The following is a 17,713-nucleotide window of genomic DNA, read 5'->3' on the forward strand; positions in this document are numbered from 1 at the left end:
GGAGCATAACAAATAGCATGGAGGACAAGGGGAGTTAGAGAGGAGAAGGGAGTTCCGGGAAATTGGAAGGGGAGGTGAACCATGAGAGACTATGGACTCTGAAAAACAATCTGAGGGGTTTGAAGGGGTGGGGGGGTGGGAGGTTGGGGGAACCAGGTGGTGGGTATTAGAGAGGGCACAGATTGCATGGAGCACTGGGTGTGGTGTAAAAACAATGAATACTGTTATGCTGAAAATAAAAAAATTAAAAAAATGTGTTTCTTCAAAGCTGTTATGACTCCAGGTGATTTCTTTCTTCTGGTTTTAAATCCTGTGGAATGAGATTACTTTGTCCATTTCTCTTCTGTATTACAATATTTAGATTGCCTCTACTGTAAACACTGGTTAGTTTTTAATGGGATTTGAAATCCTCCAGTTGTACATTTTAGTATTGCTTATAGATTTTTCTCCAAATAGATTCAGTTCTTCCATGTTTTGAATTAATAGCATGTTTGTGAGCTGAAACAGGATGATGGATGTGTGACATGTGAAACAGAAGAATACAGGGACATAAGTAAGAGTATGGGCTCTAAATCCTCAGTCTGAATTTAAATCCTGGTTTTGCCCTCTTTTTCCCAAAAGATTGTACATCCTTGATCAAATTCCTTTATCTGAGACTTGGTATTCTGATATTTAAAGTGAGGTGGTAATGATACCTAGGTTATGGAGTTCTTATAAAACACTAAGGATTTAGAGCGCAGTAAGCTAAAAATAAATGTTAGCTTGGAAAGCAAAAATATAATGGAACTCCAAAGCCCCTATATATACAAATAATATATAAATAGTACTACCCAGTGAGAAATCATGGCTAGCTATTTCAAAATTCATTTCTTAAATGAATTTCATTCTTTGACATTGATTGATTGATTCATTCCCATAGTTTATTGTTATGCATCATGTACTGTGAATACTTGAATACAAATGTAACTTTAGTAGTTACATTTGATTATTGCCTGCCTCTATCCAGTTCAGTTTTGGAGCTACTCTTCTTCTACTATTTAAATAGTAATGTCTTGGGGCACCTGAGTGGCCTAGTTGGTTGTGTCTGCCTTCAGCTGGGGTAGTGATCCCGGGGTCCTGGGATTGAACCCCATGTCATTCTGTCAGGCTCCTTGCTCACCAGGGAGTCTTGCCTCTGCACCCACCTCCACTCATGCTCTCTTTCTCTCAAATAAATAAATAATATCTTTTAAAAAATAGTAATGTCTTGAATCCTTCCAACTATAATGAGATATCCAACATCTTTCCCATTAAAATTTTTCTATGGCCTCTCTTGCTTCTAATTCTATTTCTTGAGTTGTTGGCTACTCATATCTTGTCCTCTATTCCTGATCTTTTCTCTTAAGTCAACCTCAAAGGACTACCATCCTTTTCCTCAAAACACTACTTACAGAGGCACTTACATGTGTTAGAACTTTTGTTTTCTGAAGGATTTCCTATATCTTGGAATAGGGTGCTGGATGAACTAAAACTGAATATTTTATATTTTTCTTCCCTCACTCCAGGAAACTAACATTGTTCCTAAATCTCCCATCCTTTTGCCTTGGGCTACTCCAGGCTCTCCAAAAGGCTCACTATCCATTAATCTCCTTCTCACACACACCCCAGAACTCAAAGTTTCTCCAAGTCTATTAGGTAGAACAGTTCAGTTCTATGTCTGTCTTAGTCCATTTTGGTCATTGTCCTGAGGGCTTTATTTTTCTAAATAAGCCTTTTCTCCTTAAGAGGAAGTCTGCTGATAGCTTTAAAATAATATTCCCTCACCACCCTTAACTCAAAAGATAAATAAGCTACAACTTTTGGTAATTCTCCACAGTTTATTCTTAATAGAGTGGTACTTTAAAATTCTGAGTCAGTTCCCTTCAGCCCTTGGGAAAATTCTGCCTGGCTTCCAAACTCATTCAGAGTAAGTCAAGGTCTTTGCACTGTTACTCGGCCATAAAACCTGCCTGGTCATCTCTCTGGCTTGACGTTGTTTTACTCTGCTCCTCTGTCATTTCTCTCCAACAGTATTGGCTTCTTAGCTATTCTTTGACCCCCAAATCTACCAGACACAATTCATCAAGCATATTTCTACCTCAGGGCCTTTGTACTTGCTGTTCCTTCTACCTGGAAAGTTGTGCGCAGTGGGAAACTCTCCTGAGAGAGACAACAATATGTATAAAGACATAAAAGAATATGGTGATTTTAGGAACCATAAACCTTTTCAGGAACCTCTTTGACCTTTGCCACAGCAACTTCTTGCTAACCATGTCTCCAAAGGCAAGGGAAACAAAAGCAAAAATGAACTAATGGGACCTCTTCTGCACAGCTTCTGCACAGCAAAGGAAACAGTCAACAAAACTAAAAGGCAACCTACAGAATGGGAGAAGGTATTTGCAAATAACATCAGAAAAGGCTAGTATTCGAAATCTATAAAGAACTTATGAAACTCAGCACCCAAAAAACAAATAATCCAGTCAAGAAATGTGTAGAAGACATGAACAGATATTTCTCCAAAGAAGACATACGAATAGCCAACAGACACATGAAAAAATGCTCCACATCATTTGGCTTCAGGGAAATACAAATCAAAACCACAATAAGATACCAGTCAGAATGGCTAAAATTAACAAGACAGGAAACAACAAATGTTGGCCAGGATGCAGAGAAAGGGGAACCCTTTTACACTGTTGACAGGAATGTAAGCTGGTGCAGCCACTCCAGAAAATGGTATGGAGTTTTCCTCAAGAAGTTAAAAATAGAGCTACCTTACAACCCAGCAATTGCACCAATAGGTATTTACCCCAAAGATACAAATGTAGTGATCCAAAGGGGCACCTGCACCCCAATGTTCATAGCAGCAATGTCCATGATAGCCAAACTTGGAAAGAGCCGAGATATCCATTGACAGATGAATGGACAGGGAAGGTGTGGTATATAAATACAACAGAATATTACTCAGCCATTAGAAAGGATGAATACCTACAATTTACATTGATGTGGACAGAACTAGAGGGCATTATGCTAAGTGTAACAAGTCAATCAGAGAAAGACAATTATATGGTTTCACTCATATGTGGAATATAAGAAACAGAGCAGATGACTCTACGGGAACAGAGGGAAAACAGAAGGAGAAGTCCTTGGAGAGGGAGAAAACCCATGGGAGACTCTTAACTATGGGAAACAAACTGAGGGTTGCTGGAGGGGAGGTGGGTGGGGAGATGGGGTAATTAAGTGTTAGGCATGGAGGAGGGCATGTGATGTGATGAGCACTGGATGTTTACGAAACTGATAAATTATTCAACAGTCTATCTGAAACTAATGATGGACTATAAGTTGGCTAATTGAATTTAAATAAAAACAAACAAAAAAACAAAGGAACCATAAAACTTTTAGTATGCCCAGACTTTAAATTCTGTATTTGTATGCAGGGCAACATTGTTCCAAGTATGGGCTACAACACTGGTGTATTGGTGCAGATTTGTGGGTAAGCTAATGAAGTTTCAGCATCCCTCAGTTGCATGAACTCATTTTCTGAGGACCTGGAGAAGTCCTTATCAATGTATTTAGAAGGCTATATGGTTTTCTAAAATTGGTAAAAGTAAGATATTTGAATACAGTTGGTTAGAACAGTGGTTTATTTTCATTCTGACTCAGATTTATCACACTTCTCCATTGAGTCGTGTGGGAGTGGTTGCAGGCAATGATGTCAGGGAAGATGAACTGGGAGATTCTTCTATTTGACTTTAGTAATATTATGTGATTCACAGTCACTTCTCTGTACAGTTGAGTTTTTGCTAGCTCTTTTTGAATGATGTCCGGGAATGCTACAATCCATTGCACCAATTCACTGAGCATCAAGACATGAAAATTGAGGCTCATGCTGTGATGTGAATGTGTCCTTTGTTGCCCGACACTAACAAGAAGGTAGTGAAGAGGATCACATGAGAAATTATCAGAACCAGAAATTAATCTTTCAGCTTATATACAAAACAAACTGTCATTTTTCCAAATTTGAAAACAATCTTACCAATCTATGTGCATTTCCTACTAGCTGAAACAATCTCCCTAAACTGCATTTTCCTTTTTTTGCTTTCTCAATTCATGGTCCTGTGCTGCTGATGCTGGCAGGCCGGGTCCCAGGACCCAGAGTGGGTCCCATAGGACCAGCCAACAGGGTTCTCTGGCTTCATGTGGGATAGAAATCACACACAAGACAGCAAAAGGTGAAAGCAGAGTTTACTGAAGGTATAGAGAGAGTTCAGGTCCAGACAGAGTGTTTGGGAGACTCAGGAAGGAAAGGAGGGAGTCTTATTCTTGTTTGGGGTTTGGGGTTTTCTGACTGAGAATTATGGTCTGGTGCATGTGTATTCTTAGTCATCCAGGAACCTACTAGAACAAAAACAAGGGCCTGGGCGTTATTCCTTAGAGCCAGGAGGTCTGGGCATAGAGATGTCTAGCTCGAGTGGTCTGGAATATGATCAATATGATCCAGTCGTTCTCACCTGGTCCTTCCTTAGATATTATCTATCCTAAAGAAATCACTAACTCCTTGTCCCTTACAAGGAAGAATACACTATTTGCATTTTGAGGCATGTGTTAAGTGGGGGTGCAGGTCCTAGCAAGAATAGAAGCAGAAAAAGGAACAAAAGGCAGGTTTTATGGAATCCTTCAGTTTCCCGATCTCCCTGCTGAGCATGAACCTGTGCAAATGACACCGTGGTGAGTGACCTTGCAAATTCCTGCCATCTAAGAAGATATAAAATAGCCCATCACTCTTACTCAGCCGTCTATTCATCCATCTTTGATGAACTTATGAAGTTTCCTCATAAAATTATTTTGAAATTTCTTCCTTAATCTCATTGAGATATTAACCCATACCCACATAAAATCAGCAATTGATCCATGAATATAGTTACCAACCATTCCTGTTTGCCCGGGACCAAAGGTTTTCCTGAGAAATGGAAAATTCAGGGCTAAAATGGGAAAAGTCCTGGCTAAGCTGAGATGAGGGGGTTGCTTATGTTTTCCTGTTTTGTTTCCTTATGTTTCCTATTTATCAAGAATAACAACCCAATGACAGCTTATGGGACTTTATCTTCTTTCTGCCATAAAATTATTCTTTGTTTTTCCCATCTGCCGATAATTTATTCCCACGTGAAAAAGATTAATTTTGCTTCTTTATAGATATGATCTCTAAAGCCATGTCCTGATTTATTGGCCCTTCTCTTTGGAATCTTGCTTTTTTCAGTTGACATCTCCTTTTTGTCATTTTAAATGTCTCCCTTTCACCAAGTCTCCGCCCTCCATCTATAATGACTTCCTTTGGCCTTTTTTTTTTTCTTACACCATCATTCTATCTCTCTCCTTCCTTCTTACAACAGATTTCTTGAGAGTAGGCTAGGATCTCTGTCTGAATCCTTCGTTACTTCTCTTGCTTTTGTCCTCAGCATTTCATAAAACAGTTCTCTTAGGATTCTCTTAACAATCCTCTTAACTGTCAAGTGGTTCAACAAAGAGTCAACAAAGTGATTTTTTCATCTTTTCACTCCTTTGGAATCTCTGATGCATTTTCCCTTGTTGATTTCCTTGAAATACTTTTCTGTCTTGGCTTCTTCACATTGCCCCACCCTAAAACTCCCTTTAGCTCTGATTGTTTCCTTTTGTTGCCTCTAATGATTTTTTTTCTTTCCATCCCCTAAAAGTTGGTGTTTATCAGTGTGTTCTGTTTAATCATCTATGTATACATTCTACTCATTGGCATTTTACCTATTTTCGTACCTTTAATGATTATTTTGAAGATGGTTCCAAACCCTGCCTCTTTATGTCCAGACCCTCCTTGAGACTGCAATGTTTATTCCTAGCTCTGCCTTGTATATCTTCTACCAGAAATCCTTCTGAGCTCTAACCTTGGCAAGTCTGAATAGAAGATTAGGATTTTTTTTTTTTACTCCACATAAAAAAGCCCTTCTTTCTAAGTCCTCTGTTTCTCTTAATAATATGTCTTTTTTTTTTTTTGAGGTTTTTTTTGTTTGTTTGTTTTTTAAGAGAGGGATGAGGGGAGGATTCAGAGGGAGAGGCAGAGAGAGAATCCTAAGGAGGTTTTATGCCCAGCAGGGAGCTGTATGCGGTGCATCTTACAACCCTGAGAGCATGACCTGAGCTGAAATTAAGAGCCGGATGCTTAACCGATTGAGCCACCCAGGCACCCTAGTATCTTTGTTTTTATGGTCATTTGTGCTCAAAACCTTGAGATTGTGTTTCTCCATCCTAAAGAGCTCCTTTCTCCTAGTACAAATTTAATCAGTTGTCAATCCATGTGCAGTCTGACTCAGATTCTGTTTCTTGCTTTTTTAAAAAAAATCCAGTCCTCCTGCCACCATCACCCTAGGTTAGGTCCTCATGACATCATATTTTTTCTCATCCCCTTGCCTGTATTCCCATTTCTCATGTTTCACCCCCAATTTGTTCTGCGCTCTGCTTCCTTAGACTGACTTTAGGGCTTCTCTAAAATATGACTGACAGCTGCTTTTTTAAACCCTTACTCTGAGTCATTCCCTGAACACGACTGTGCTCCATTCCAAGTGAACTTCTAGTTATTACTTAAATATCTTCTATGATCAATCACTGTATTGCCTTGTGTCCTTGCTTGTTTTTACCTACAGTGACACTACCCATTGTAGGCTTTTAAAATTCATGTTTGTGCTTCCTCTTCCAAATCCTTCAAATTTTTGGTCTTTTGATCATTTACCTCTATTACTTTCTTTTGTTATCTTCTTTTAGTATGAACCATTTATAATGTCCTCATGAAATTAAAATTCTGAGATGGCAGAGGCTGTCAGACATTTTCATGACCTGTGCCCATTTGATGCTCAATCAATGCTGCGTGAAATGTAATGATTTATTTTAACTTTATATGTTTCAGACCTAAAGCATGATTTCAGAAGATCCTGAAATTGCACTTGTTTCTACTTGTTGATTAGAAAGGCGAAAGCATAGCTGAAGCATAGTCACCAGGTGGCAGTGCTACAGAGCTGTTCTGAACCTGCTGCATTCTCTGATGTAATCTGGATAGAAATGATTTACTAGGACATTTTCTGCCCCAATCTACACAAAATCACAGAAAATCATAGCTATTAGCTTTGGAAGGGTCATGAAGACCCTTCTGTCCTACAGTCTAGTTGTAAAGATGAGGAAACTGAGATGCAGATATATATATATATATATAGAGAGAGAGAGAGAGAGAGATAGAAAGGATTTTGAAGGTTATTTAGTTTTTTTTTAACAGATAAAGAAAATGAAATCATGTCCAAGGAGATGTATTAGTTGGAACACTTTTGACTGTCTCATAAATTCAACAGAAATTGGTTTTTAAAATTAAAAAGAGAGGAGGGTGATTTTTTAGCCCAGGTATCCAAAGAGTCCAGGGATAATAAGCCTAGCTTCAGGCAAGGCTGGATCCAGGGTTACATTCTCTAGCTTTTTATTTTGCTTTCTGCTGTGTAGCTTTATTTCAGGTTTTGCATTTCCCAGCCACTCTTGTCTTATGCTATTTTTTGGTAGGTGTATCTGCAAAGAACATAATTTTCTTTTCTGACAGTTTCAATAAGAACCCTTGAATTGAGTCTCAATAGGCAGACCTGGGTCATGTTCCAGCTGGAGCAAAAGGAGGAGTTGTCCTCCTTCATCTCTCTGAGGAATGAGGTTGGTTTGAGGAAAGGTTGACATATTTTTTTTGGTGAATAATTTTTCAGTCCAGGACAGTGCCCAGCTAAGGCAGTGACTAGGGACTGAAATCTAGCCTGGGTTCCACTTGCCAAAGTATGATACATTGGGGCTGCATCTGCTTAGATGGGACACTTTTTCTAATTTGCCCAGAACACTGTATTCAGAAGAATGAATGAAAACTGAGTAGATCCAAACAAAAATATACACTCTGGTGACAGTTTAAAAAAATTAAGGGGGTGGGGGCGCCTGGGTGGCTCAGTGGGTTAAGCCTCTGCCTTCAGCTCAGGTCATGATCTCAGGGTCCTGGGATTGAGCCCCGCATCGGGCTCTCTGCTCAGTGGGGAGCCTGCTTGCTCCTCCTCTCTCTCTCTGCCTGCCTCTCTGCCTACTTGTGATCTCTGTCTGTCAAATAAATAAAGTCTTAAAAAAATTAACGGGGTGTTGGGTGACTCGGTTGAACATTCAACTTTTGGTTTCAGCTCAGGTTGTGTCTTGTGGTTGTGGGATCAAGACCCATGTTGAACTCTGTGCTTAGTGCAGAGGCTGCTTCAGATTCTCTCTCCTGTCCCTCCATCTCACACACTCTCTTAAATAAATAAAATCTTTTAAAAAATTATGGTTAAATTTGATTTTCCTTCCTTCCTTCCTTCTCTTCCTTCCTTCCTTCCAGATTTATTTAATTATTTGAGAGAGAGAGGATGGAGGGTAGCAGCAGAAGGAGATGGAGAAAGAGAATCCCAAGCAGACTCCCCGCCAAGTGCAGAGACTGACACAAGGTCTGATCCCACTACCCAGAGACCCTGGGAGACCACAAGCCAAGCCCAAACCAAGAGTCAGATGCTTAACCGACTGAGTCACCCAGGCACCTCTACTTCTCTCTGTTTCTAAATGGAAGGCAATATTGTATTATACAAAACGTGTGATGATTTAGAGCCAGAATACCAAGTTGGAATCTTGGTTCTGCTGCATATTGCTGTGTGAATTTGGGAAGAGTTTTAATATTTCTCAGCTTCAGTTTACTTATATATAATAATCATATTTCAGGAAGGTTGGAGGATTAAGTGAAGCATAAAAGCCCATCATAGAGCCTGGGATATAGTAGCAGTTCAATTAATATCAATTAGTTGTGGCAGTTTTTAAATATGAGCCCCAAATTCTTTAAACTCTTCTTAGAGAGGGATAGTGTCTATGTTCCCCTCTCTCGAGTTGGGGAATACTTGTGACTTCATCAACCAGTAAAATATGGAAAAGTGACACCATATGACCTCTGAGCCCTGGCCATAAAATGTCACATAGCTTCCTCCTGGAATACAGCTTGAAATGCTTCTCAGAAGTTCCTGCTTTAGACATTCCCTCTTTGAATAAAGCCATCATGTTGTGAGAAGTTCAAGCCACACAGAGAGACAGATTTCCCTGTGACCTCTCAGTGGGAGCAATGCCAAGGAATTTTAAAATGCCATATGTTGTGGTATGCAGTATGATGAGTGTGATTTTCCTACAAATACTTATTTCCTTGATTATTATAAAGTTGTTTATAACTGTAATGGTTAAATTTATGTGTCAATTTGGCTAGGCTGTGGTGCCCAGTTGTTTAGTTAAACAGCAGTCTAGATGTTTCTGTGAAAGTAGTTTTCAGAAAGGCGAAAGACTGAGTTGAATTTGAACTCAGGATCTCGGCTCTTATCTGAGTTTCCCGCAGGTCTGGTTTATGGGTTTCAGGATTGTTAGCCCCCACAAATGTATGACCTAATTCCTTAAAATAAATCTTTCTTCCACACCCTCTCCATATATATCATTATATCTATCACTCTTTTTTTTTGGAGAACCTTGACTAATACGATAACTAAATATAGGAATATCGAGACAGACTTTTTTTTTTTTAAGATTTTATTTATTTCACACACACACACACACACACACACACACACACACACACACTCACACACAGAATGAGCGCAGCAGTGGGAGTGACGGGCAACGGGAGAGGGAGAAGCAGGACTCAATCCCAGGACTCTGAGATCATGACCTGAGCCGAAGGCAGACGCTTAACCGACTGAACCACCCAGGCGCCTAAGACAGACATCTTTTTAATATAGGATAATTTCATTTCCATCATTAGATGATTTAGGTACTTGATATCTGAACTCACATTTTAGAATTTAGAGAGTACTCACACGGTTCTTTAATTATTCTACATATGTTAAACTTTGCAGCCCTGATAAGAATTTTAGCCTTGTGTCTCATAATGCTAATCTTATATCTCCTAAATTCCTGTTGTATAGAGTTCAGCTCAGTAAACCTCTGGGGATTATTCTTTAACAGTCTGTGAACAAGTTTTTCGTGAGGAGAATAAAACCAACATTGTGAGGACTGTGTGCCTCCTTAAGCACATTCTTAACTGACATTTTTTGTTTCACTGTCTCATTGACTCATTATGTAAATGTCATTATTGGGCAATTAGTATTTGCAAGTAGGTGTGGGATAATAGTTTCCCCTATTGACATAGAGATTTGTGATCTGATGATTGGAGATGTTAGGTGACTCATTTACAAGTGTTCTCTTGGGGGAGTATATCAAAGATGCAGCTTCATGATTTAATGAATTGACTCAAATTATCTATCTTTTTCCTATTTCTTAGTGACCTTTATGAATTCTGTGCCTAGCTGTCTCTATTTCTCTCATCTGAGTCTTGCTGATGGAATGAACATAATCTTTTTTTCCAAATTTATATGTAACCCTGTTAAAAATTTCTTCATTTTGTTAAATTATACTGAACTTTTAAGAGGAGAAGCATGTGGTATAATGCAAAAATTAACTAAGAATCAAAAGACTTAGATTCTGATGCCAGGTTTTGGCTGTTTAAAATTGAGAGGTGTCCCTAGACACACATCCTCACAGCCTCAGTTTTTATCCAAAATGACAAGTTTGAAGATTTGGATTCCATTACTTGGTAACTACTAAATTTTACTTGGAACTGTTTCTGAAGAAATCCTTTTGCCAAGCTTCTTCAGAGAGCTATTGCTAAGGTGTTGCTAAAGGGAAACAGCTGAGATGTGTCTAATTTATAATTTATTAATTACAACCAGCTGCAGGGAAGGGAAAGCAGCTATTAGCTGGTGGGGTGGGATGAAAGAAAGAATTTTTAGACAGTAAAAAATGATAATATATATCCTCTAGGCTGAGGGGTGACTGTGCAGTTGATCCTGAGCTAGAAGAGAGACTGTAACAAAAACATAAACTCTTGTTAGCAAAGAAGATGAAAGATCTCTTTTAGGACTTTTAGGCAACTAAATAATCAGTTGGAATCTCAATAATACTGCAAGAAATTCTCCTGTTCTGATGAAAAAGGCTAAAAGGATTTGGTGGCTAAAAGATTAGGTTTATCAACTAAAGGAAGACAGTTCTAGAAACAGTGCAGATCCAGGTAAATCTGCCTAGGATTTTTAGAATAAAGGGTTTCAGAAGTGCTTCAGATAAAGATGGAAAAACTTTTTACTTTGTATCCCCATTATGATAAGGCCTTGCCAATTTTTTTTCTAGTGTCATTTCTGAACAAGTGCACCTGAGCCCTTTCAGAGTATCTGGCCCATTGCCTACTTAAGACTTACCTTTTGGTTTCATCTCTCATTGGCTGTATTGCCTGCCCAATGGACGTCTGCATGATTCTAACTGATCTGGAGTCCTGCATGGGGCAGTCCAGTTTCCTGATAGGGACAGTCCATACTAGTTAAAATCCAGTTATATCCAGCTGTGTCTGTTGGAAGCAGAAAATTCCCTTAGCCGGGTAGCTGGGAAGACACTTACAGCAATCCACAATAAAAAATTGCAAAGCATGCTCTAACCAGCAAATTCTCACTGAGAATATGAGATTTCTTTTTAGATGTCATGATGAACAGAGCCTATGAAGTGCTGGGCTCTTTTTATGTATTGGTGTATTCTCACAACAACTTTGCAAGTATTTATTGCTATACCCAGTTGACAAAAAGAAACTAAAGTTCAGAGAGTTTAGGATATCAGAGTTAAAGATAATGAAACGTGTCAGTATTCAAACCTAGCATGGCTATCTCTTTCCCCTGCTTTGCTAAGCCTGTATGATGCTGAATGTGCCATTTAGCTTTCTGTGTCATTTTACAGTAACTAAATTAAAATTTGTACTACTTGGTCTCTAAGGTTATCATTTCTTTAGTGAAAGGTATTTACTATGGGCTAGAATTTGTAAGGCTAAAGATTTGATAGAATAAAAAAGATAGAACTAAAAGATCAAGTACTTGGCTAAAAGAATGACCTTTTTTTTTGTTGTTGTTAAATAAAAAATCACTTCATGCCTCTGAGACATTTATTTATAAGATATTCTCCGAAGTTTTTAAGTTTCAATGTGTTTAATGAACAAACTGCACCTCTCTTCCCCCATTCCATATCATCAACTGTGAAGGGAGCTCATTTATTTTAATCTCTAGTTTTCTGGAAGAATCACTTAATTTCTGATTCTGACAAACAGCATGAAACTGTTCAAATAACTGTCTCTAAAATGATAATTTTTATATTCATGGTACCTTTTGAGAATTACCGACATATTCTCATGTGATGACTTGGATTGACAACACGGAAAATCTATTTTCCCTCCTGATTTGCTCTTTGTGGTAGACTAGGTTCCAAATGGATATGTTTACTTGAGTTTTGAAAGGTACTATTGAAATGATGTGAGAAAAATCCCATTTTAAGAACTCTGTTACCAGATTACTTTAAATTTCTCCCAATGTGTTAATAAAATGCAGAGCTGGAACTAGGCATTTTTGTGCTAGAGGCAATTTTTCTCTAGCGGTTTCTTTTCCCTCTGCTTTTGCTTTATGGACTGTCAGATCATGGAGTCTTCCTTGGAATCCTCATAAAGCTCGTTTGAAATAGGAATTATTTCTTGCTTATCCTTACATAAGCCAGTAAAGTGGTCATCTCTCTTGCTTAAGGGACCTTAATTTTGATAATCTTGTTAGCTTATAATTGCCACGGGCAGGTATTTGCTAGGCACTTATCATTAATTATCACAATCCTATCAGGCAGGTGTTATTGTTATCCTCATTTTAAGAAAAGGAATCTAAGAATCAGAGATGTTGAGGACTTGCTGGATTTTCTGTAGCTTAGAGAGTAGTAGAGCTGGGATTTGACCCAGGCCTTTCCAGTCCAAGGTCCAGGTGCTTGACTTCTGTGCTGTGCTGTCACCCATGGTCCTGGAGTCCCCTGTATTTCTTCACAGATCTGTTGAACAGTCTTCCTGAGACTTGCAAAAATAATTTTTATTTTTTTTTAAAGCTATTCGTGGTGCAATTGCTTTTTTTTTTTTAAAGCTTTATTTATTTATTTGACAGACAGAGATCACAAGGAGGCAGAGAGGCAGGCAGAGAGGAGGAAGCAGGCTCCCTGCTGAGCAGAGAGCCCGATGTGGGGCTCGATCCCAGGACCCTGGGATCATGACCTGAGCTGAAGGCAGAGGCTTTAACCCACTGAGCCACCCAGGTGCCCCGCAAAAATAATTTTTAACTTGTTAAATACTTAACTACATTTTCGCTTGAAAGTAATGATGCTATCTTCTTAGTTTCTCTATCTCACTCTGTGGACAAACTGAAAGAGTTTTTAGTATTCAGAATTGATTTTAGGGTTTTATAAATGTTTTGCTTGAGCTTTATACACTATGTTTTTGGCCTGAGTATTTTGTCTTCCATGAATATTTCTTATATGTTGGTATGTGACTCAATAAATAGGAAAATATAGTTACTGAATTGAAAAATAATACAGCATAAAACATAATGAGTCAGTTTAGGTCTTTCTTTTTCCAATCAAGAGCTTACAAAATTTTAGCTATTTCTGTAAAAAATATTCATATCACAAGGAGGGTGAGGAGCTATTAAATAAAATATATAGTCAGAAGTCATTAGCATTGGCTTATCATCTAAATTTTCCTTTTGATTTATTACGTGGGATAGAATAAATTTTCTTCTGCCCCCATACTCCTTTAATTCTCCCCTTCTTCCTCTTAACTCCTTCTAGTTATTTCAATGTCTGAAAATTAGCCATGACATATTTTTTGTTTTATTGAGATTTAAATGACATATAACATTGTATTAGTTAAAGCTGTGGAACATGATTTTATATATATATATATATATATATATATATATGTATATATATATATATAGCAGAATGATTACCATAACATGTTTAATTAAAATTTATCACCTCATACACCTACAATTTTTTATGTTTGTGATGAGAACTTGTAAGATATGATTAGTGTAACCTAACCAAATGAGAGTTTGTCCACCCGATGGACAGTATAAAAACTGATACTGAGGTTTTGCAGTGAATAAAGGAAGGCTATTTGTTGGATGTGGCACCACCAGGAGAATGAGGAGCTAATGCTCTAAAATCCTGAACTCCCCAATGGTTTGCAAGTGAGGGTTCTAAAGGGCAAATATTTAAGGCAGTGGTCTCCTGAGAGGGTGGACACCATTGACTGGAGACCCATGATTCATGCTAGTAGGCGCTCTGGTGCTACACATTATCTGGTTCCCCAGAGGTCCTTTCCATCTCAAGAAACTTGGAATCTGAAAAATATCATTATTCTTCATGTTAAAGATTTCATTAGGTACCTCTGGTGATCGTATCTATAAGGCAGTGCTGATTAACTACTTGTAAGCCAGTAGGGTTGCATTCCTACAGATTCCTTGGCTGGTCCAGCCATACCTGGGGGGCAATATGACCTTAGTGTTCATTTTTTCATCTGTATTGACAAGATAGATGCCAGCTTCATTAGCAATTTGCAAATATACTATATAGTAGGTTTTTTTTTTTTTTTTTTTTTACTGTACAGTAGTATTAACTATAGTTACATCCCCAGGACTTATTTATCTTATAACTATAAATTTGTACCTTTTGACAATCTTCACCCATGTGCTCCCTGCCCCCACCCCCTTGGACAACCACCAATCTATTGTTTCCATGAGTTGGGTTTTTTTTTTTTTTAAAGTCTATCTATAAGTGAGATCATACAGTTTTTGTCTTTCTCTGTCTGACTTATTTCATGTAACATAATGCTCTTAAGATCCAACCATGTTCCTGTAAATAGCAGAATTTTCTTGACAGCAGAAGCAATAACAGCAGCTAGTATTTGTTGAATGATCACTATATGTCACATACTATGATAGATACTTTGTATATATTATTTAATTCATCACTCTACCAATGATGGTATCTATATTCACATTTGCAGAAACAGACACTCAGGCAGGAAGGTTGGTTAGCAGAAGTTTTCATGGCTAAGTCATTGGGACAGAGTCCTGTCATTGGGTCCTGAATAAGGACCCAGGTCTGTTCAGTGCTAAAGTTGGTGTTCTTAACCATTGTGCTCTTCATTAAGACTGTAATAGTAATCTAAGAATACTGGCACATCCTAAAACTAACCATCTTCCTTCCTTGGAATCAAATATACAGTTGGTAGTTCATTCCTTTGAAATTTGTTATGACTATATACCAAAGGATGGAAATATTTTAGTATGTTAGAAATACATTTTATTGAAGAGCTCATTAATATGGGAAAATAGTAAGTATTCAACTACTTGGAGTTAAAAAAAAATTTTTTTTTGAGATTTTAGCAAAGAAAAATAAGTAAAACCTACACTTAGGGAGTTATACCAACATTTTTAATGTTTGGAAAACATTAAGGTATGGATGGACTGACGTTTCCTCACTGCTGTTGTAAAAGAAGCCCATGGCCAGTACTGTTTGCGGTAGAGAGTTCTGTTTACTAATTTCGTAGTGGTTGAAGAACTCAGAGACTTTTACAACTGGAAGAGACTTTAGAAGTCATTCAGACAAATAGCTTGGAGTTTCCCGGAGAGATGCTTATCTCAATTTTTCTTGAACACCTTCAGTGATGGAATATGTTCTGCCTCCTGGGGCATCACATTTCATTTTAACAGCTCTTGTTATTTCTTTCTTTCAATTGAGTCCAAATCTCTATCTGTAATTTCTACTCCATTGCTCCCTTTTCTATCCTTTACTAAATTACAGCCCAAATCTTCTCATTTTCTGGTCCCTATCTCCCTCTCCCCTCTTTTCTTCCTAGTTGTTACTTATGTAACAAGATTCTGGGTACTTTTGTCATTATAATGGATTTTCACAGTATATCCTTCATTTTAAAGAATGTGTTCATTTTTAACCCACTGAGCCACCCAGGCGCCCCAAGAATGTGTTCATTTTTAAATGTGTGGCTCCAAACCAAAGACAATGCTCAAAGAACTGTTAGCAAATTGCAGAATGAAATAGGGCTGTCATCTTTGATCCATATACCATGTTTTATGTGAATAATAAATATATATAATATATATATAATATATACAAAGATGAATGTGGTAATTTCATGTAAACATGAAAAGTTCTGGGCATTAAAAATATATGTAAGGGATTTGGGACTGGAAAAGGAGAAAATTAGTGGCATCAGGAAATAAATTGTTGAGAAGTTTGAGAAGGAAGCGGCTGAGATGGGAAAGTTTTCCCTTGTATACCTACTTGAGTCTTAGGAAAATGTCTGTGAATGTGGTATCACTATTTACATCTCCTTGTGGAAAATTGAAGACATACAAACAGTGTGAGTCACACTGATACCTTGGGACATAGAGAATTAATATTAATAAATCTGATTGTAGATACCTCATTTTTGTTGCATTTATAGCTGGTACTTTAAGGAATATTGTTCTAATTTACATGCTTTTTTACAACAGTGATTGTTGGTGCTGGCAAACATGTTCCACTAAGCCATTCTAAAGCCTGACAAGATATGAGGAAATTGGCAAGAGAATCAACAATTGCTTTCAGAAAGCTGACTAAAATGTTTTATGCCAATTTTCTTTTCAAATTGTGACAAAATTCTGGAGCCAAATTCTGTTATTCTTTTGCGCATGGGATAATTTTGGTTTATATCATGCCCCCAACTTAGGTAACTTACAAAGTCTACTATCCATTCTTCCAGAATATCTAAATTTGAAATAAGCCATTATTATTGGCTTCATGGAGACTAATGTTCTAGGATCCAGCAAAGTGCTTACCTCTGGTTTAATCAAATGGTCAACTAGAGTGAAGTCTGCTAAATAACACAATAGCTTAAGCATAGTTAGTTCACCAGGAGACAATATGGGCTTCACTACTGAGGTTGTATCTACAAAGTGGTAGTGGCAGCAAGAATGCCCACCAGTGGCAATGACTTGCTTCACTGCATAATTTATCATCCTGAACCATCTAGGTTAAAGCAGAGCTGGCTCTGTGTTTGAGTTTGGTTTTATTTTCTCATGTTGCTTACAGGTTTATTTGGCTTAGGGGGAAGATGCCCATCTTGTTAAGAAGCTGAAGGAGGACTCAAATTCTTGAAAGCAGATAATGGCTCTGATATTGAGACATTTTCATGTAAACTCATGTGTGTGTTGTGTGTATCTTCAAGGCATTGCCAGAAAGGCTGCAGGAGATGGTAAGAGACAATCTTGCAGATCTCCAGCCAGTAAGCTAAATCAGAAGAGTGGCCTCAGAAATGTGTATCTTAAATGACCAAGTTAATGGTATAAAACATGAATGATGACAATATAGTATAAAAATTGGAAGGAAAAATGTTTGTGGATCATTTGTTCTGTGGTTATTGTTAGGTTTTGAAATCTGTATTTTTAGGTGGAAATAATGTAATGAAAAAATCTTTACCAGATTAAAAAAAATTATTTTGAAGATTTCCAAACACACAAAAGGCAAGATACTCACACAATAAACTCCCATATACTCATCCTTAATCACAATCAACATTTTGCCATTGTGTTTCATTTATTCATTTCCTTCTCTTCCATTTTCCAAAATATTTTATTTTTTTCCAAAATATTTTATTTCATTTTATTTTTTGAACTTTTAAAAAAAGATTTTATTTATCTATTTG

Source organism: Enhydra lutris, unplaced genomic scaffold (assembly GCF_002288905.1).
Source record: "Enhydra lutris kenyoni isolate GAN:26980312 unplaced genomic scaffold, ASM228890v2 scaffoldscaffold14, whole genome shotgun sequence".
Taxonomy (NCBI): domain Eukaryota; kingdom Metazoa; phylum Chordata; class Mammalia; order Carnivora; family Mustelidae; genus Enhydra; species Enhydra lutris.